General features: G+C 36.2%; 1 long non-coding RNA gene across 38 annotated transcripts in view; it reads right to left on the bottom strand.

Annotated features, from left to right (window-relative positions):
* The window catches only part of LOC139961418 (uncharacterized), a 39,864-nt gene extending 22,102 nt beyond the window's left edge, over positions 1-17,762 (bottom strand). For 12 of the 38 annotated variants that reach the window (XR_011790862.1, XR_011790860.1, XR_011790853.1 and 9 more), the window contains exons 1-13: positions 17,575-17,762; positions 14,178-14,977; positions 13,434-13,631; positions 13,116-13,319; positions 11,030-11,078; positions 10,427-10,453; positions 9,561-9,799; positions 8,731-8,923; positions 7,744-8,044; positions 6,878-6,995; positions 5,110-6,741; positions 3,495-3,645; positions 3,046-3,193 (exon numbers count right to left, since the gene is read on the bottom strand). This is a non-coding gene — a long non-coding RNA (uncharacterized lncRNA). The other 26 variants (XR_011790844.1, XR_011790848.1, XR_011790850.1 and 23 more) reach the window with 26 other exon arrangements.
* Positions 17,763-23,348: the final 5,586 nt, after the last annotated feature.

Genomic DNA, 23,348 nt, shown 5'->3' with positions numbered 1-23,348 from the left:
ACAGGGGAGGAAGCTATCGCATGCAATTACTACGATACTGTCTCATACAACAAGATGTCTAGCGAACACATATTGTCTTTATTCCAAATTGATTATATTGCTTGGAAACAGTTTGAAAATTCCACCGAAGCCTTAACAAAAACTTAGACGACATAACTACATTTACGTCTCTATTGAAGGAGGATTTCTCTGTCATTGGATTTACCGAAACCTGGCTTACTGCAGATATATCCCCCCTAATCCATATCAATAACTATACGCTTGTTGAAAGGCATCGTCCCGAAAGGAGAGGTGGCGGTGTTTGTTTATTTGATAACAACGATTTAAATGTCAAACTCAGAAACGATATAAGCATTTTCAATGATTCTGTCAATGTTCATAGAGGTTGACATAACATCAGCAATGAAAAATTATACCATAGGCATAATTTATAGGCCTCCAAAAAGTTCACTGCATATTTTTCTGACACACGTAAACAAAATTTTAACCCAACTCCCGAATGAACGACATAGTGTGTACATTATGGGTGATTATAATATTAATCTTGCTGACAATATTAAATCTGCTGACTTTTTAAACTTACTATATGCCAGTGGATTTTTTCCTACTATTACCAAACCTACCCGTGTGGGTTGCACTTCTGCAACTCTTTTAGATAATGTTATAACCAATGATGACTGCAAACTAATAACTGGTATCTTTGTAACCGATCTCAGTGATCATTATCCATTATTTCTCCAAACTGCCATACACAAAAGTAGGCAAAGGGGCCCTACAGTATGTATGTGAGGAACTACTGCAAAACAAATGTACAGAATTTCTTCTCAACAATCCGAGATGCTTCGTGGGAAAATGTTTCATCCCAAACTGATGCAAACATTGCCTATTCTATGTTTTATAACAATTTCAATGCCATATATAATCAATGCTTTCCTGAGCAATGCGTCACCAAATCTAAGAGACGTCGAAAGAGACACCTGTGGATTACTGCAGGTATTCTAGTTTCTATCAAAAGAAAAGATAAGCTATTTAAAAGACATATTAAGAACCCGTCTGGTGTAAATAAAACTATTTATTCTCAATATCGCAATAAGCTCAATCATGTTATCAAATTTTCTAGAAAATTATATTTCAACAATAAATTTGATAATGCAAGGAGTAACCCAAAAGGCACATGGGATACCATTAACCAACTACTCCATAAAGGTCGTAAACAATCATCGTATCCCTCTTTTTCAAGGATGGTGACAAAGAGATTAACACCGACCATGACATTGCTAATAAATTTAATGACTTTTTTGTCAATCTGGGGCCATCACTCGCAAGTAAAATCAACCACAAACGTAAATCACAGGAATCTGTGAACATTGATGTTAACACTCATTCCATGTTTTCTCATCCTGTCAGTGAGGAGGAGTTGTTAAAAACAGCAGCCTCTTGCATGAAACCCGATAAAGCAGCTGGATACGATGATTTTAAGCCTGGTATTGTAAGACAAGTTATCCTATTTATTACCAAACCATTAACCCACATTTGTAATTTGTCGTTCAATACCAGTATTTTTCCTGATATGCTAAAAATTGCCAAGGTCATCCCTGTCTTTAAGAAAGGGGATTCAGAAAACTTTGAAAATTATCCACCTATATCACTATTATCATGTTTTCCAAAATAGTTGAAAGGCTTATGTATAATCGTATTTTTAACTTTATTTCAAAATATAACATTTTATGCCAGGAACAGTATGGATTCTGTCCTGAACACTCCACTGAGCTAGCATTAGCTGATGCCATTGACAATTTGTATAGTAATCTTGACAAGAATAGTACCTGTGTCGGGGTTTTCCTGGACCTCTCAAAGGCCTTTGACACAATAGACCACACAATTCTGCTTAATAAATTACACCGTTACGGCATAAGAGGAACCTCTCTTAATTGGATCGACAGTTACTTAGCAAACCACGATACATCCTACAAAAATGCTCATTCCCAACTGGAGAGAATTCAATGTGGTGTGCCACAAGGCTCTATACTTGGTCCATTGCTTTTTATCCTATATGTTAATGACATTACCAATGTTTCTGATAAAGTTAAAGTTGTTTTGTTTGCTGACGACACAAATATTTTCTTCGTATCACAATCGAGAACTTTATTTCATATTGAAGTATCGACTACAACAAGTCAATAGTACTAGATTTTTAGGCGTATATATAGATCATTAACTTAAATGGTATGACCACATTACAACTGTCTGTAAAAAAGTTGCAAAAAACACCGGTGTTTTAGCTAAGCCTAAGCATTATCTGCCACAACACATATTAAAGATTCTCGATCAGACATTAGTCCAGCCACATATTACGTATTGTTGTAACATATGGTCTGGTACTAGATATACCAATCTGAATCCCATTTGTATTACACAGAAGAGAGCAGTCCGCCATCTCACACATGCCAAACCACGGGACCACACAAATCCTCTTTTTAAGCGTTCTAAGTTGTTAAAAGCTGATGACATTAGGGTTAACCTTGCTACATTTGCTTATAAGGCATGGAATGGACTGTTACCAAATGCTTTTAATGACTACTTAATATGTAACAGTGATATTCATCATTACAATACCAGATCTTCAGGCAATGCACATTATAACAGGTATAATTCTACAATGGGGATGTTATCACTAAGGGCACGTACAATCAAAACATGGAATTCTCTATCAGACAATATTACAAATAAACCTTCTGCAAAATCATTCAGAAGAAACTTTATTCAAAAAATTATTGCATCTTATTAATTGAACATGTTCATTTTTTCTTATATATTTTGTTTTCTTTTTCCTTTTCTTTACAGGGAGTCCTCTACTTTGTTAAGCCATCTGAAGGTTTTTTAGAGGACTTCCTATCACACTGAATATATTCACGTGATAAACAAATCAAATCAAATTTGTGAATAGGACTGCATAATGCAATTTTAGTCTAGTATGTTAATTATTTAATGATGTCTATTTTCCTCAAGATGAGCTTCATTCTCAAAAGTTATACCTGTACTTACATTTTATGCCTTTGTTTGCTAGCTGGGTCATCTACTTGGTTATTTTTCAGTGGAACAGGTGTCACTTAACTGTTTCTTCTCCTCTTTACTGCTTGCATGTGTTCCTCTCATTCCTAAATTTGTCCATCAACTTCATGCTCCAGTAATCCTGTTTCAAAAGGAATTATAAATAATATCGAATGCTCTATGTTCACATACTGGGTAATCACCAATCACAATAAATCCCATTCCAACCCCATAGCTTCACGCACACACACATCTAATCAAATACACACACATGCTGTTTGAAAGCCGTTATTTCATATTCACAGTTGGTTTGGTCTACCAAACATACTCTGAAACTCTCTACAAAGACAACGATGCACAGAGCTGACCCTGGCAACCTAGGATAAGGAATTATATTTTACCCAGCCCAGACACAATAGCATGTACATATAAACATTACTTACTACAGGATGAGCGCCAGGTATGGATGCCTTTCCCAGGAAAGGGTAGTCCCCGCTGCCTCTGAGTAGTGGGCAGTTCAAGTGCATCTCGTAGATTGCTCAACAGCATGTCTCTTCCCAGTCCTGTGGTCAGTACACTACAACCAGTTTGTACCTACATGTAATGAAAGAAATTAATCAAAAAGAATATGGCACAAAAGAGGGTTCTTATTAAGAAGACACTGCAACTGCATGGCCTCTCCAAAGACTTTCCAATTCAGGCAGAATATGATCATCAATATCACAACCCTCTAAGTATAATGCAAGAAGTAAGACTCCATTTGCTCCTGCAAGCCAATGCAGATATGTAATAGTTGCGAATGTCACCATGGATACATTTGTTATTGGTTACCATCACAGTAACAAGTTGTGCTTAATGGGTGAAATGAAAAGAAGAAGGGATCACAAGGTACAAAGTCCAGGCAATGAGGGCTGTTCAGCAAAGATGCCCTATTTCTCAGATGAACAAAATGGTGGAAAGATTTGTGAATCCAAATTACTTACAGGTAAGAATCCACTAATGGTCAAGTGTCTCACAACTGATGCTGATGGCAAGGCATGTAAAAGGTTCAGTAGTACAATGGCTGTAACTACTCATTCTGAAAGTGAACTTAACCTGTTAGATCAAGTTCACCTACTCAAGTCACTCCGCAGAGCACTGACTATATTAAAGCAGTATTCTCCTCTGATATGTTCCTGCAAAAACTGTGACTAAGAAGCGCTTGACAATCTCATAAATACCTGGGAGAAACCATCACTGATAAATTGGAGTGGGATGAACATTTAAAATGTATTCTAGCAAAAACTAATCAGCGTATGTTCCTATTACAGAAGCTTAATTTATTCGGACTAGACCAACTCTTATTTCTCTGTTCTATATTAAAATCGGCAATCAAGACCACCATTACATTCTGTTTAGCCGCGTGGGGTGAAAATACTACTGCTAGAGACATGACCAAGTTAAGTAGACTAGTTTCTAAAGCAAGGAAAGTTTGTCGGTCACATGACCTCAGTTCAGTAGATGAGTTGCTTGTCAGAGTATCACAGAGTACTATGAAGTCAATCATGTCATCCCAACATCCTCTGGGGCATCGGGTAGATTACAGCAATCAAACAGGCAGACTAATTGTTATGAGATGCTGAACCGAGAGATACAGGCGTTCTTTCTTGGAAAGTGCTATTCTCAATCTTGCCAATGAATTATGTAGGAAATAGGCCAAATATATGTGTCAGAACATGGACATAGTAGTCTTAATTTTTCGTTTTAGGAATCAGATTTTTATGTATTTTCGATGTATTTATGATTGTTTTATTGTCTGTTTTACTGTGATGGACTGAATGCCAATTTTTATGGTCAATAAATTTCTTATATCCGAAATATCAAAAGCACTTTATCAACATGTTTAGAATGCCTTGCAAAGTACTACAGTGGAAATCATTTATATTGCCAAAAGCATTCATTTGTATGCAAGAGGGGCAGGAAGTACACATTTCCATGTATGCCAAATGCTGCAAAGGGTTCTCTGCTAATATCCCACACTGACAGCAGGAAGCTAAACAAAATATCTGAGACACCCACCTGCAGCAAATGATTATGGTCCACTCGTTTTGAGACTTCCACTCAAAAGCAGATGTCATCAATAAGGCTTTCACTGTGACCAATCCAAAACATAGTACCACACTTTCGTGCATTGGTCAGTACAGGGACTACAGTTCCATACACATAACATATAATGTGCCTGAAGAGTCCATAGCCAGGAAGATGGAAGCTGCAGTATTAAAGGTGAGCTCAAATAGTCCATTTATCCAGACTCTGAAATAGATGCAAAGAAAACAGCAATGTGATAAATTACGTAAGAGAGGCAGAGCATACAGATGGAGGAGAGCACAACTCAGAGAGAGAAAGTACAAGCTACATGGTAGAACTAAAAACATAAACCAGTCCAGTATCTATAAGAAAGATCAACTGATTCATGACCAGTTACTCTAGGATGAAAAACTGCACTGATGATGAAGATGACAATATTTATCAGTGATGCCAGTAATTTGTAAACTGAGTCTATCCACACTCACTGTTATGAGTTAAAACAGTATCACTCAGTCAGGGAAGTAGGCAATCAAGCTGATGACCATAAACTTGGCAAGTGCCATCAAACTTTCAAGGCTTTCTGCTGTGTTGCACTGCAAGATACTGTTGAGAGATGTGACACCTCTCTCCACATGTAGGCTGTGGTGGCATATGTAGGAGATGTCAAATGGTTTGGTCCTTAAGATTTCTTTACTTTGCACAATACTTTGAAGAGCATATATGTCAGAATGTGGACTCTGCTGCCTCTTCTCTTAGCTGCCAGGGTTAGCATTGTGAAAATAATGCCATATGCTGGTGCCCCTGGCTTACTGATGGTGTAGGCACCTGTCCACATTCTGCATCCCTCTGTGTAACTTGCTGGGGCTGATGTATGTTTTGCCAACTTTTCATTTATGTCATCAGCCCATGCCATCCAATCTTGGTCTGAAATTGCAAGGTGTGAGCTTTCCAGTTACATATTTCTAAATGTATATAGGCCTAAGCTTGTTCTAAATGCAGCTTGGGCTCAGTTCAGCTGATTCTTACACCACATTGAGTAGTAATATATGCTTTTAAACTTCTGTCACTTTTGCTCTGCTACACTGCACAGAAGTAGGCTACTCACCAGATCTATAACTTCCCTATCAAATAAGCTACATGTACTACTTAGTGAGTGTATGTCTGTGATGGTATAAGCTCTGAGGTGATGGGTATTACTTTCACTTTTCCCCTTTGAGGTAGCTGAGAGGTTTTTCACACCTACCCATGCAATCATCCCATTCTTTATCATAAAGTTGAAATTTGATTTCTTCTTGAATATGAAACTTCTTCCTAATTTTAAGTTGCTAACTCTTCAAACTCAACAACTTGCTTCTTTTCTTTTATGGTGAGATCATAGATGTGAGAAGTTCATAAATACTGATTTGGTTTCAGAACCAATTCTACATGTTAATCTTCTTACAACTGTTTATTCAACATCTATGAGAAAAGGTTTCCTCATGTAAGTGAATGAGGTGTCAATGTTCCAAAAGTTTATTGAACCTTTCTGTCCAGCACATTTTGGCATTTATATGTAAAATTCCACCTGTTTTCTGCCATACTTCCTCTGTGGGAAATGGTGTAGTGCAACCCTGCATTTCTGTACTGTAAAGAAAGAAAAAATAGATAACTAAAATCCTGGTTATCAGTACTGAAGAGCTCATTTATTAAAATTACAATTCATTATTCTTAATCGTAGTTAACCATAAACATAGATTGAAATACAGATCTTGTCTCTTACTATTTTTATAACCAGAACTGCATGTGGATTCCTAACATAGTTAACGATCAGCTATCTGCAGTATTCTGTTCGTAAAGTGTTTGTGTAATGCGGCTGAGCAAGAGTCTTTCCAGTAAAGCTGTTGGAAAAGGGAAGACCACTAATGGAGTAAATGAAAACAATTAAATGATACCTTAAATAACTGTTGACCAGCTGATAAACATATTTATATTTTAAATGCAATTTCCCCAGATTAGTGATAGTAATATACCTAACATGTTTTCATCCGTGGGTGGGAAAGCAATTATTTACTCTGTCACTGTGAATTTCCCTCATGCAGTGGCATTGCTGGCACGACTCTTGCTCAACAGTGTTTGTGTTACATTTGCAAAGAAAAAGTTAAGCTAACCTTCTAAAAGGTTAGGTTAACCTTAAAAGTGCTAGTTCAAAAAGGTTAAGAAGGTTGGCTTCTGCAATTGCGTAGGCCTACAGCACACATACTTTATGCTTGACCTTATTAGTTTAGATTAGTTAAATAGTAAAGAAAAAGGATCAGGAGGGACACTCAAGTCCCCATCAAAGACCCTTTAGGAGATGGAAGAAAACTGATGACACAAACGATCAGACCCGATTACAATGCTTAAAGTGCTTGTGCAAAGCATTCTTAAACCCATTCACACTACAGTACTTGCAAGTACAATTTTCTCAGGCAAACCATTCCACTCATTCACGACCCTAGTAGAAAAAAAATTATGCCGAATATTAATGCTACTTTGTGACTTGTGGAGTTTAAGACAATGACATCTGGTACAACCACTATCAGCAAACATGAAAAAGTTAGTGACTATCAAGATACTTAATAAAGATATCACTTTTATGAAACCTACGTTTGAGTTGAATCTTGGTCTTGGTCACTGCATAATCTAGATCTATGGGAAGACTGTCCATGAACTTGTGTTTGAGTTACTTTATTTCTCTGAAATTTAGTGACTCTAGCCCTGACTCGTTGCATAACTGGTAATAGTTCCTGAAAACTCAACATGAATTGAATATGAACCACTGAATCAAGAACTACTGGAGACTAATAATTCTTCACATCCTTGGCTAGATGAAGTAATGGTTTCTAATACAAAAGGTACACTTTATCAATCCCGTTCTTGAACCATTGGCCAGAAAATTGTGTCCTTTCTGGAGAGAAGTAGTGAAGGAGAACCGGACTCATGGTGTGCTTTTTATAATAATCCCTCTGCCTAATACAATTATCAAAGTATTTAATTAAAAAATAGTGAATTGCACATAAAGCTCCTAAGGCGACATCTTTGCTCTAGGTAAATTTAACTCTTTTCACAACACTTAGGACGACATAGCATAAACTCACCACTTAGGGCGACAATGGTGATTTGGTGTAATTTTGTCACACTGGACGATTAAATACAATTAACTAGTTAATTAATTTCACATATACATGTCACCCTATGTGAAATTAACTCTTTCCACAACACTTAATAAATTAATAAATTGTGAAAGACATAACACCAGAGATCTACAGTCAATATGAAAAGATGCCTGTATACAGTATTTAGAACTGCTCAATGGGATCATTTCAACTCAAGCTGGATTCTAAACCTGAAAATTTCCAACGTATGAATTCTGGCCATTAACTTACATCACTAATAGTTTCAGAATTTGACTACTGTTCATTTGTCAGTTTATTGAGTTATCGTAATGACAGGCTCTTAGCATTACACTCATAAACACACATACTGCTACTTCACAAAAATGCATTGTGTTACATATTGAAACAAGTTTACATAACACAAAACAGCATGGAATGAAAACAATATGACAAAAACAGGGAGTTTGCAGGAACTCACCAGGACTCACAAAAGCCTTCAAGATCTTTGCAATCTAGAGACACCTCAGTCAAGGTGCCCCTGCATACTCAAGCATGACATATAGCCCTTGTTACTAGGATATATTGGAATTACTGGATATGAGTTTGTCAGACAGTGCCAAGTCTCATTGCAGGAAGTCCACTTCATCTCATTTGTTGTATGTAAGAAGTACCTGGAAAGGAAAAAATAGGTTACTCATTACAACAATGTTGCATATCTATTGCAATTTCCATTTGTTCCTTTACCCTCTGGATTATCAGGTATAAATGAAAACTTTCATTCAGCTTTTACTTAAAATTATCAGAATTACTATTAAGAGCAACAAACTTATAAATCAGATACAGACTATCATCTAAACCCAGCCTCACAAAATGTGCATCCTCATTGTATTGATGCAAGTTTATCAGTCAGATCTAACTTGTGCCATGATACCTCTTTTAAATATGACTAATTCCCTGCAAACCTGAGCAAATTCCCAATCAGTTTCAATGTTAAAGGTAGTCTGTATATGCCCCAAATTACAGGATGCTATAATTGCTAGAAGTTTTTAACAAGTTACTTTCATGTAGGCCCTTAATCCAAATTGTTCTCAGACATTCTTAATGAACACCCAAGATGACTGAATGTCTCCGTGATGTAAATTTCCTCAAAAGTTGTAATAAAAACAGTTTATAGAATTTTGACCAAAGGCGACCAAATTTGAATATTTGGGCCAACATGGCATAAATTTAAATAATACATTGAAAAGTTCACTTATTTTTGGGGGGGGTTGCTTTGATGCTTTTCACAGAACGATCTATATCTCTTACTCATCTAAAAGTTTGCACTGGCTTTGGTTACAGGAAGTGCATGATGATGTGTAAACTGCACCAAGGAATTCTAATGCATCCTCCTGTGCAGTTGAATCAAACTCTGGAAGAATCTGTTTCAACCTTGTGAGACAGGAGGCCCATGAAGTTCAGGTTGAAATTGCGTGGAAGAGAGCTTTGATTACTTCCATTAATTCAGAGCTATGTCCATCATAGAGTTGAATGATGCTGCAAAGAAGCTATAAAAGAAGGAAAATTTAGATTTGTAGGAAATCTACATCTGACATGGGTGGCTCATCAATATTAGTGGAAAAGTTTAGGGTTGCAGCATTCATTTGTATCTATTTTTTTATGATTGCTTGATGTTTCAAAGCACTTTCTTGGAAGTCTGTTACTAGCTTCTGTAGCTGAAAAGTTACTCTCATCAAGTAAAATGATAAACACATCATATCTTAATAACCATTTGTTGGAATATGCTACTGGGAGAAAGGAGTAGAGGTATCATGAACTTGACAAAGAGAGTGCCCATGTTGCAAATCTAGTATATTTGGGGGATAATAAAACTTAAAACCTTCATTGTTGAAGTGAAAATTATGATATTCTGCAATAAGTGCCAATCCTTGGGATGGGGTTGGAACATCACAAAATGCCCCTTGCAATTGTGCCCATATAGGTTGGGATTTTCCCTTCTCCAGGCATAGGAGTTTGTCAAGGATATGGTCCTGGCACCACTAAAAGTCTTCCATTTTTCAACATTTCCAGGTGGGGAGGATCAAGTCACATGAAGTCTTGCACCTCCGTAGCTTGCAATCCCTGCCTTAATGAATTTATTTCTAAAGCTGCATGGGTTGTCTTAGGTTACTTACCTTTACAGTAACAGGATTGCTTTGTTCCTGAAATAAAAACATTTAACAATATTTAATGTGACTTTTCGAGCATGGCCAGTGATTTTCCACGATCAAGAAATTCACAATAACATGGATCTATATCCATAAAATAATGAAACGGAAAACTCAATTTGAAATAGAAAAACCAGTATTCTTTGCAAGAGTTGGATATATATGCAATAAATGTGGGGCTGTATTGACCTTGATCATGTTTCTCCCTGTAAGAAGGTAACATATATTGTGAAAGAGAAATATAGAACATAGGTTGGGGTGGGAAATTGTGCAGGGGGGCAGAGGTTTGTTTGGCCCCAAATATGCCATAAGTTCCAATACGGTCACATTTGGTCAACATTTTAAACTGTTGTCATTACCACCCTGGAGGAAATTTACCTCACTGAGACATTCAGTCATCTTGTGTGTTCATTCGAATGTCTGAGACCAATCTGGAAATAAGAATCTCAAGGAATGTAATTTTTGAAATCTTCAGAAAAGTATGCTATAATTTGTTGCCTATACAGACTACCTTTAATTCAAATTTCTTTTATTGGATATTTGAATCATATTCAAACTTGGGCTGCTAACCTGCTAACTCATCTGGTGTGTTCGTACTGATGATACTGGCTGCAAGTTCCTGAAATATAGAATAATTAAATTTATGGATTACATGCAACAGCTATATTCAAAAACCTATCACAGCACAGGTCAGCAATTATTTGTGTTAGTACACTGTGGATAAGTTCATATGTATATCGATTCCTTTTGTTAAAAAATTCTTTCTTGCAATAAAAAATTCTAACGCTCCGAGACATTTATTGGATATTGAATACAAATTTGCATTTTTTTTCTTTGTTAATTAAGGAATATGTTAATACATAGAGGTCATACCAAATTCAAGATCAGATGAAATTTAAGTCGGTCAATATCAGTCCTTATTCTGGAAATGTATGCCTCTATGAGGATTTCTGTGATGATAGAATCAATGTTGATGAAAGAATAAATGTGACTTCATGCAGTGTTTTACAACCTGTATAAAATTAATACTCCAACCACACATGCAAAGTGCAATGTGGTTCCCAGCTACACCACTCTTTGGGGAAATGGTAATTTGATGGCTGTTCTTGCTGCAAACTCAGTCTAGACAGTGTGTTAGATTATCAACTCAACCAACTTTGGTCAAGTTCCTGATATTGTCGGCTGCAAGCCAGGAATCTCATTGGGTTGCTGCCACCACCATGAAGATTTAAGCAGTATATCATTTCTCCTATAACAACAACATTGGAATGGTAAAGCAACATTACCGTAATGATGCTATATCGCAATTCCCTTTTGAATTAAGTAATATGTTAAGGGACATTTTCTTAATATTTAGTTTGTTCAATATATGAAAAATCAACCAAGGTAAAATGCATTATGGTTTCCATGATGTAACATGAGTAATTTATGTATGCGTTTGTTTGTGTGTGGGGGAGGGAAGGGGGTTTGCACACACTTAATAGTAATTAAGGCTCTACAAATATTAGAAAAAGCTGGAAATGATGATTGAGATGCAACAAACATGGGCGAAAGTGGAAAATATCTGCCAAGAAAACGAGGCGGACCATTCCTGCAGGCTATGAGGTATCATTATGTTAAGTATCAACTCAAATGGAATAAAATTCTTCCAATTCTGTGTTTATAAGGAAATTTCAGCTGAACCTTATTTTGTCTCACATCTCATCAATATGCAGCAAAATAATAGCACTGAAAACATTGCATTGTGTAACCAACCTGCTCAGCACAATAAAATTTAGTCATACCACATATGGTTGGTGAGCAATTGCAGATCAGGTTTTAATGTTAAGCCCTGCCCACTCATTTCGTTGCACGATATCTGCACCAAAAGCAATAACGACCCTCCTTAGCTCGTCATTGCTGCAAGGATCACCTCAAACCAACCTACCATTCTTCAGATTGAAGCTAACAGTTATTAATGTTAAGCCCTGCCCACTCATTTTGTTGCACAATATCTGCACCAAAAGCAATAACGACCCTCCTTAGCTCATCATTGCTGCAAGGATCACCTCAAACCAACCTACCATTCTTCAGATTGGAGCTAACAAGAGAACGTCAGCTAAAATCTATTTTGGTCCCGCCCGTTACAAACATCCAATCAGCAGAATAAACCAGAGATTAAAATGTTGTAATGGTCAAGCAACATGTTGATACTAGTTTCATGTTAACCCTGCCCACTCATTACCATGCATGATACCTACACCAAAGAAAATAGTTACTATATGTGGTTTTACCAAGTTGATCTGGCAAGAAGCTAATTAGAAGTTGAACATTTAATTGCTGAGTTTCAAACTGACATCACATAAAATTCTCCTCTCGAAACTAAGCAAATAAAATCAAATATTTGAAAACATTTGTCTGGAAACTGGAGTTTTCTAATTAACTTATTCTTCTCTCTTTTATTGTTGGCAATTATGTTTCATTTTTTAAAGCCATTGAGTCAAAATTGATTTATTGTGTGAAGACAGCTACAGCCCTTACCCTCACATAAGCCAGCACAGAACTCATCAAGTTACTGATTATTGTTAAGAAAATTATGGAGGAATCATGCCAATCAACCCCCTCTCCCGACCCCCCCCCCCCCCTCCCAAACAAAAAGACTGTAAAGGAATCTTACTTGTGCAAAATTCTTTAAGTAAAATGGATTGAATTTCTTCTTCAAAGGAAGGCCTGTGGAACTGTTAATATGTGTGTACAGCCCTTTCTCATTCACAGCCTTGACTTCATACGGCCCAAGCCAAGAGTTTTCCAGCTTCCCTCCTCTTCGGGCATCCTTTCTAGCATTCCGGACGAGAACACTTATAGAACCAACTCTGAAGCTCTGAATAAAACAAAATCCAGCATATATACGTAAACATCATAATACAATGTATATGTTGCCATTCATTTAACTACAGTGCAGTTTTCAATGCACAACATAGCATTATGTAATTACCTGTTTTGATTGCTGCCTTTAATCAAAATTCTTTTTTTGCCATTCTTGGGCTTTGCCAATATTTTCTTTTACAAAACCTTTGATTATGTCCTGCGACTGTGACATGAGTTGAAAAACCCTCTCCCACTGTGCATCGCTGCAGCAGGAGATTCTGGTTGGACAATGGAGTCTTCAATGTCGACTGGTAACAATGGCTCTCTGGATATATGAAGATAATTAACAATCAATTATTCACAACACTTTTGTTGACTGAAGAATAAATAATTTTTTATATATTTTATTTTCACTATTAAGACCCTGGAACCATAAATCTGAGTCACATCACATACTCAAACCAGCAGAAATATAAAACAAAAGTATATTCTGTGCTGTTATAGGTCCAAATTGCATACCAGCCCAAAATATGATATATAACTGAAAAACAAAACCAATATCAGTGGCATTAATTGCATGTATCTAAATTAATTGGCAAGCTTTTATAGTTTAATGAATGTTCATCTTTTGTACTTGCTGTACTTACTTAGGATTTGTAACTTAAATAGGGTTATTGGTGGTCCTCTATTTAGCAGTTTTTCCCAGGACCTGGGATGTGTCAAATGAGATTTTATCCTATAGATGATCAGTGTACTGTAGCTATGCAGGATTTTTCCAAACTCTCTTGTCCCTTTATATTGCTTTTCTCCATATATGACCTTTACAAATGTAAACCTCTATTCAGCATGGTAGGTTTGAATTTTTACAAACCTTCCAAACATCACAACGAAAGGAGAAAGACCTGTAGAACCATGTTTTGCTGTACGGTACCCCATGAGAATGGAAGATAGTGTTTCATCCCAGTCATCTTGGTTTTGATTGACAACTTTGATGAGTGACATTTGCATTTTGCAGAGTTTGGTTGAATCTTTCATCCAGCCCATTGGTCTGTGGGTGGTAGCTGAAGGATACTCTGTGGCCCACCCCTGTCATGTCAAACAGGGACTTGTTCAGAGAATTAACAAATTCTCCTCTTTGGTCTGAGATGACAACTTTCATGCACCCAAATTTAAATAAATGAAAAATTAAACAAGTTGTTAAAGAACTGGTTATGAGTAATGCAGTAAACTATTGGCATCTTCAGAGTGGCCGTGTGGTTTAATCAGGAGATTCTTTTAGCACTTCTTTCAAAACAAGTAAGTTAAGCACTGAGATAACACATGGTCTTGGATGCACTGACCGTTATCCCACTAACATTTTATTAACATTAACTTATAAAACAACTTCAAGAAATTCCTGTAACCATTTGGCCACTTTCTGGGTCACAGGTAAAACTGAGAACAAATGCAGGTCTGCATAACTAACTTCAAAAATATGTTATGTAAAGTAAAAACAAAGTAGATGGATATATACCTGGCCATGGTTTCAAACAGAAAGTTTGCAACAGTTTATGCTGTTTTGTCTCTTACAGCAACAGCCTCTGGCCATTTTGAAAAATAGTCACATAGGGTTATGATGTACTTATTTCCATTGATGGTCTCTGCAAGGGGTCCAATCATATCCACACCCACCTAAAAAAAAGAGGAAAATAGCATTCAGAACCATACACAATCATACCAACTGATGTTCAAGTGATTTATGTCTGAGTTTTGTAGACAATATACTGCTATTAAGGATTTCCAATCATGCTGAAAAATACTTATTGAAAGTTAACAAAAGATTACTCGATGACTGAATGTGCTAAAAGCAGGTATTCTTACACTGCTAATAAGGTGCGTACAATCAACAATTCTTGTACAGAACAGAATGCTGAATCAAAGTTTGCAAATACTTTTGATACTGGACAGTGAAGCTTTTTTAATTTCAATGACTTAAATTGCATGATTTTGGCTTTTCTTGATTTAAAAGTATTACTGCTCACACTTTTCAGCACAAAGCGCGGTGGCTGTTTATTGCTCCCGTTAGTCTAAACTCTTTGATCTTTCCGTATCGATCTTCTTAGATTTAATGTTGAATTTTCAGGGCACAGTCCTGACGAACGATATTTTCCAATGATACTGTACTCTTCATCGGTATGCAGCTCAGGAGAAGTCATCTTGTAATATCAGATCGGGCTACTGTAAGTAAGTTAACGGTCTCAACTCCTAATACTTAACCAAAGGCCAGAACAGTGCGTGCAAATATGCAACTACTAAGAATTTTGTGTGCCTGCGCGTTACAAATTGAAATGTATTGCTTAGTATAATAACAAGCATGGCTTGTGTTTAATAAATTTATGTCTTGTTGATCACTTTTCTTTGTTTCGAACTTGGAACCTATTAAGAGTTTATATATATCTTTTTCAGTAAGGTTATGAATTAATAACATGTTTGTCTACTCATTATTATTGCCTTTAAATGAACAACATATGTTTGATTAATGGTGGAGTGGCACCACCATTAAGAAAAGAACAACTTTTAGAAAATTTATAGATTGTCACACTTTTCTACCATCTTGAATATAATTTCCAGAATAGTTTTAAGGTCTGGTCAATTCTAATTCATGAATTGCAGATATTAATTATATTTCTTTCATTTAGAATAGAAGTTCTGTACTGTAATTTGAAAATTTGCTACCTTTGGCAACCGTGAAACGTGAACAGACCCAATTTCGAGGACGCTGATGTCAAACTCAAAGGTATAACAAACTTTCGTAAAATTTTGAAGACTTGCAGAGAGAGTTGTACAGTAAACCGCGAGAGTTGGCAGGCCTGCAAAACACTAGCAATATAGTCTTTGACTTAAACGATTTCTGCTGATGTACTGAGTCTAGTAAGTCTTAACCCTATCGTTTTAAACTTCAGCCAGTGGCAGTAGGCCAAATTGTACAGGCCTAATGGAGTTTTTGGCTGAAACTGTAACTGTGTAAGGCCTAGCTAATTTAGAACTAGCCTTATGGCTGATAAGTCTGTTAACAAATCTTCAATCAAAGCGTTGTTGCATAACATGCTAGGTGCTTACCCTAGGAGTATCTTAGGCTAAGCCATTACCATCTTCCATATACTTATTGCAATACCAACTGACTCGACCTGTTGTTGGCCAGAAAAGGGGATATTGAATATCTACCCCATTTGGTAATGCTAGGCAGACTTAATGCTCCTCTGCACAAATTCATGATTAAACACACACAGTATTATTTCAGTGGTCAAGCCAAACATGTCTTCAAGCACAGGAAAGTAGTGCTGGCCATTAGATTTAGAGCACTTATGTTTACAATCATACATGTTGACTGGTGAATTAATTAGGTGCGCTCAAGGATGAATCCTAGTGGCAGTATTTGGGGTAGTTTATCAAGTAACAAATTCTTAATGCTCGAGTGAATTTGAGAAGGACTGTTCATCTATAGACAGTCTCGGCCTTCATGCATAGCATTAGACCTAGTAATATGTATGGCCGTGGCTATTCTTACGACTAGTCGTAACAATTATTTATAAACTATTCTTACGACAAAGGCAAATTCAAGCGCAGTAAAGTAAATAAAGCAACTGCGCATATAGTAGGGGTACAGTAACCCTAACCCTAAACATAACCCTAAACCTCAATCCTAATGCTTACTCTAACCCTAACCAGAAATTATTGTTACTCCTCGTCGTAAAAATAGTACTTCTGGTCGTGAAAATAGCAACTGCGCATGCGTAGTCGGAAATTATTCTTACGACTAGTCGTAAGAATAGCCACTTTGAATATGTATTGCTATGCCCATAGTAGTACTAGTAGGAGGCTACTTCTTATGGCCATATTCAACTTCAATTCCTATGACTGAGATACACAGCTAATTGTCTGCATATAGATCCATTAGGCCTAACTCAGCCCAGCTACAGTCAGACTTTAGAATCTTGGTTACATTGGTTGCACTGGTATAACTACTGTAGGTCTAGGCTAGGCTTGTTATAACTCAGTCGTATAACTCAGTCGTAGGCCTAGACATGGGAAGCCATAGGCCTATGCTTGTTTGCTTTGATCTCAAATAAGTAGTAAGCCAAGCCTAAAATGGAACTAAACAGGAAATCCTGGACTTTATGACCAAAATATGCCGATCTACTCTTACTGCCGTAATACTAGTTGTTGAAGCCTAGGCCTAGCCTAGTACCGATTAGTAGTAGTGCCTGTGGCCCTATGCCTATCCCCACCTCAAACAGCTTGGTAGGCCTCTAGACCGTCATGCAGTTGAAATTTTGTCTCCTAAATCTTTCGTCTTTGTAGAAACGAACTCCATCTCCATTTCGGTGGCTACATCAGGCCGCACAGCAAGGCAAGATGTTTTCTTTAAAACAATACAAAACCATTGTTAGCCTAGGCCTACGCACGTTTTATACAAAATATGTGTTTGTAAAATTGTATGGCAGTGTCGTCTGCACATTTCAATAAAGTTTTTTGATTTAGGGTGGCATACTACTATTAGAGTCGATATCGATCCGCCCGATTGTTATTCTATCTCGGGAAATGTTCCAAAAAGCATCAGGAGAACATCTTTTTTTGACCCGTTATCAATCTTGATTTTTTTTTTTTTTTTTTTTTTTTTTGTGGCTTGCATGTTGAAGAGCATGAATGACTAGAATGTCTTTACATATGTTATGTTTCTTGCTTGTCATCTTAATTGTTTATTTTAAAAACGTATGAAAACAGAAATTAAGTAATAAGATCCTTCAAGAAGCTTTTAAGTGCATGGATGGCAGCTAGGGGGCTGGGGAGTTTTGTAGTTGAACCAAAATTGGTTCAATTTAAAGGCATTGGAGAGTCGCCCAAAACCACGTTCGGCGAGCTGAAAAAGTTAACTTTCCGTGGCTTGCAAGTGACGATTTGTTCGTGTCGCTACAAAGTGCAGACAGTACAGTACGGCAATGAAACGTGATACCTTGTTATATTTTAGCTGGACCTAAGATGTCCATCGCTGTATTGTCTGTACACTGTGTTGTAGGTATTGACCGCAGCTGTATGCACTGACTGTACACTAGTGTCTAATTACCGATGGTAGCAAGCTGTGTGTGTGTATTTTCTGGGATCGACGGTGGTGTCCAACACTTTTGTTACATCTCATTCGAAACTAGGTTAGATTACCGGCATTATACGTTTCTTTTTGCGCGAGTGTTCGCGCCCTATATAAGTCCCCTTTATGCCAAGAGAGGAGATGCTTATCCAACCAATTTAACAAAACCCTCTCTTACGCGAAGAGAACGATGAAACTCTTTTTAACAGTATTTTTATTGATGAGGATATTAGATAGACAGAGATTTATTTCATCCATAAGATATGGACATTTTTCCTCTCTCACTAATGTTTATATATATATATATATATATATATTCATTCATTCATTTATTTGTTTTTTTTTCACATAAATATTACAATGTGAATGGAAGTCTTATGAAAAGCCTATGCTGGCTTAACAAAACAGAAGACTCCCATGAAGAAAAGATAGAAAATAGTGAAAATAATGTTAATAACAATACGTATACGCTTCAATATGTGAATATGCTGCTATGCGACTATGCAGCTAAATCATAATTAATAAGACATGATAATTTCTTTAGTAAGACATTTACTAAATGTGGAGTTTGTTTTCTTAGTTTTTAAAGTTATTGACAGAGAATTCCAAATTTTGGTTGCACGGTTTCTGAGGCTTAACATACCAGTACGTGTTTTATATGATTTATAATGTGCGTTGCTAGCCGTTCTGGTATTATGATTATGGAAATCTGTGTTGCTATTTAATAAATTTCGAAAACTGATTGGCAATGATCCATTCCAAGCCTTGTATGTAAATGTTGCAATATTAACTTTTATAATGTCATCTAATTTCAATAAATTGAGTTTCTTAAAGAGGGGGCTTGTATGTTCACGGGTTGCTGCGTGAGATATATGACGTATTGCACTCTTTTGAAGTAATTTAAGGTGACTTAAATGAGAAACACTTGTACCAGACCAGATAATCAAGCAGTACTACAGATGTCAGTGGTGCTATTAAAGTTTGATAAAGCATTATGAGTATATTCTGGGGAAGGAAATGTTTTAGCATTGCTAAAACTTTTGTGGCTTTTGTGGCAAAAAAATAAAAAAATAAATAAAAAATAGAATTCCTGCACCTCTTGCAACGCTGTTGCAAACTTTTGTAATATGGTCACTCCATGGAAGTTTACTATCAATATTAACCCCTAGAATTTAGTAGTTGATACTTGTTTCATTACTTTACCGTCCATTATTATGTAATTATTCCAGTTAAGCGTTCTTCTTCCATTAAATACTATATAGTTAGTTTTGTCTGCATTAAGTGATAACTTATTAGCAGCAAACCAGTAAGTGAATTTAGTTAATTCAGTAGAGACAGTATCATGTATTCTATGTACGTTTTCGAACTCGAAGAAAATATTGGTATCATCAGCAAACAAAATAGTCTTGGCAATTGTTGACACCTGGCAAATGTCATTGACATATATTATGAACAACAGTGGTCCTAATATTGAGCCCTGTGGAACACCACAACGGGTTAAAGCGTGTTCGGATTTAGAGTTTTTATATGAAGTATACTGATGTCTATTGGATAAATAGCTGCTCAACCGGTCAAGGGTTGTTCCCCTTACACCATACAAAGATAATTTACTTAGCAAAATGGTATGGTCAATAGTATCAAATGCCTTGGAGAGATCAAGGAACACTCCAATACATATTTTGGTATTATCAAGACTAGTACATATTTCTTTCAATAGCATTTGCCAAAGCAAGTTCTGTAGAATGCTTTGGGCGGAGGCCATATTGATCATTGCACAGGATATTAAACTTGGTTAGAAACTTAAAGATACGATTGTACATAAGCCTTTCGATAATGTTTGAAAAACATGATAAAAAGAAATAGGACGGTAATTTTTATATACATCTTGGTCACCTTTTTTAAAAATTGGTATAACCTTAGCAATCTTGAGTTTATCTGGAAATGTACCAGAAGTAAAAGATAAATTACAAATATAAGTCAATGGTTTGGCGATAAAGTGAATAACATTTCTTATTATATCTGGTTTAAAATCGTCATATCCCGCTGCTTTTTTGGGTTTCAGGCTGTAAATAGCAACTATTGAAAGTTCTTCCTCACTGACAGGATTAATGAACATAGATTGACTGTTTCTGTTATTATTATGAATAATATATTCTGTTCTACCTTTATTTGTAATATTTCTTGCAAGTGAGGGTCCAATGTTTACAAAATATTTGTTAAAGTAGCTGGCAATGTCATTCTCGTTGCTTATTTCTTGATCACCAGTTTTAAAAGCAGCAGGATATCCACCTTTTTTCGGTTGGTGTTTAGAACTTCGTTAATTGTATTCCAAATTACACTTATATTATTTCTATTATTTTTGAATTTATCATAGAAATACAATCTGTTAGAAAATCTAATAATATGGTTAAGCTCATTGCGATAATGCTTATACGTAGCCTTGTTAACATCAGTAGGTGCTGTTAAATAACTTTTAAAGAGCTTGTTCTTTCTTTTGATAGATGTCAACATTCCAGTTGTAATCCATGGATGTTTCTTTTTACGTCGTTTCCTTTTGCTTACATAACATATTGGAAAACAATTATTATAGGTATAATTAAAGGATTCAAAGAAAGGTGTTTTAAGCAGCATTAACATCAGTTTGGCTTAAAACATCGTTCCAGTTTTTGTTTTCGATTTCATAGTTAAAAAGCCTGATTTTATCTGGTTTATAATTTCGCCTGTATATGAAGTTCATTGGTCTGTTATTCTTGGTAGGAATTTGGTTTGATTTGATTTGGTTGATTTTGTTTTTTTTCACGTGCAAATATACAAGGTGAAAGGAAGTCTTCTATAAAGCATACAATAGCTTAACAATATAGAAGACTCCCTGAAGAAAGAAAAGCGAAGAAAAAATTAAAAATCGAATTAAACATTTCGACAATAAATCCATTATATGATATTTTAGTTAATATGATTAAGCCATTTACTAAATGTGGAGCTTGTTTTCTTAGTTTTTAAAGTTATTGACAGTGAATTCCAAATTTTGAATTATTGGTAACTTTAAAAAGAGAGATTGTATAATTGAGGATTAGCTTCAGAAAACTACTCAAACCTATTCTGGCTGAGCTCAGGAAATTGGGTATTTCTTGCCTGAGCTACATTGATGATATTTATATCCAGGCTAATACCAAAAGTGCATGTGTTTCTGCAGTGCATACGCCTATTATTCAGTACCTATTAGTTCTTTAAGTCGAAAATTTTTGAGACTTGCGTGCAAAGACAAACTTTATCAGTATACTTGCCTACAAAATGGGATGGCCTCAGCACCTCGCATTTTTACTAAACTACTCAAACCTATTCTGGCTGAGCTCAGGAAATTGGGTATTTCTAACCTGAGCTACATTGATGATATTTATATCCAGGCTTTTTTTATTTTCAAAGTATGGAAAGTAAGAATGTTATGTTATCCTTTGTACCAAGTGGTTATGAAATTACCTCAGTTCTTGTTTAAAAAGAAAAGAAATGTTTCTGTTGCTCAGCAAGCAATTTAAAAAAGATACAAACTTTGAATTTGTGTTCGTTTGTAATCTTTCTGTTCGTATGCGCTTGAACACTGCTTTGAAATCTCAAGTAGTTCCGTAGTGAAGTGTAATGGGGAAGTAGAATCGTTAAATTAAACGAGACCATAGGTTGAAGTTTGATTGAGATTCTACTGAGACATTACACGAACGAAGGGATTACTTGCTGTTACGATCAACTCGATCAAGGCCAGAATACACCTCCCCTTGGGTTCACAACTCAAATGACTAAACAGCACACTGTAAAATTTAACTTTAAATATAACAATAAGTATTTATTTAATTGTGTGTTCAAGGTAGTTAAAATCAAACAAAGATCATTTATCAATATCTAAGCAGTTTACACTAAAACAGATTTAATAAGTTATACTATAATTTACTCACGACCTGGTGTGTGCCGCGACGCGAGCGCAGTGACAAAAGGTCCTGACGAATATTCCAGCGAAACTTGTAGACGGACGAATGTCCAATATTGAAGAAATCCAGCTCCCAACTTGATGACTTCCACTTCGGAGGTCGACTACTAATGAATGTCCAAGTTGTGCTTGCAGCTTGTTTATCCTTGGATTCCTGTCCTTGGGTAACTCAGAGGCCACAATAATTAGTGCTGACTGGCACAGAACCGAAGACGGCTACACAACGATGGGCGACTTCGAAGCCGGTAAACTTGTAGCAAATCCACAAATAAAAAGACAGCTATAACTTTACTGTCAAACTAAGTGAGTATTTACTCACACTGGAATTGTAGGTTTCACTTGAGCGAGAGGTTATTAAACTCCTGGAGCCAAGATGGTTAAAACTCTTGATCTCAAATTATCAGGTGCTTTTATAGCCTCTTCACAAGTCCAGAAAGATCTTGAAATGTCCATCCATTCTAGAAGCATCTTACAGTAGCTCCAGCTCAGTTCAACCAACCCAAAAGGTCACTTCACCTTTCCAGGAAATCCTCACCTAGTGTTCTGAAAATAGCACAGGGGATGTCCCCTTGGCGGCACTCCAATGTTCTAGCTTGTTCCAATGTGTACTGTTGAGATGTTCTACATTGTTCTCAAATGTTCTAACTCTTCTAGAAGCTTCTCAACTTTTCCAAATATTCTGCACACACCAGATATGCACACACACCAGGCAGTTCTATACTATGATTCTTAGATTAATATATAATATTCTATGATATTGATTTATAATACAACTAATTGTTGCAAAAATCATACAAATTATTGAGATTACTTAGGGGCCTGTAACACTTGCCCTCCCATGTAATGCATTCTCATGCAGGATTATTATCACATAATTTTCCCTCCCAGAAGTTCGTGGTGTTTAATCGCATAAGGTAACTTTAAAACTAAAGCTAATCCTC

Source organism: Apostichopus japonicus, chromosome 20 (assembly GCF_037975245.1).
Source record: "Apostichopus japonicus isolate 1M-3 chromosome 20, ASM3797524v1, whole genome shotgun sequence".
Taxonomy (NCBI): Eukaryota; Metazoa; Echinodermata; class Holothuroidea; order Aspidochirotida; family Stichopodidae; genus Apostichopus; species Apostichopus japonicus.
The sequence above is the reverse complement of the archived record's forward strand: the minus strand, read 5'-3'. Positions and strand labels throughout refer to the sequence as shown.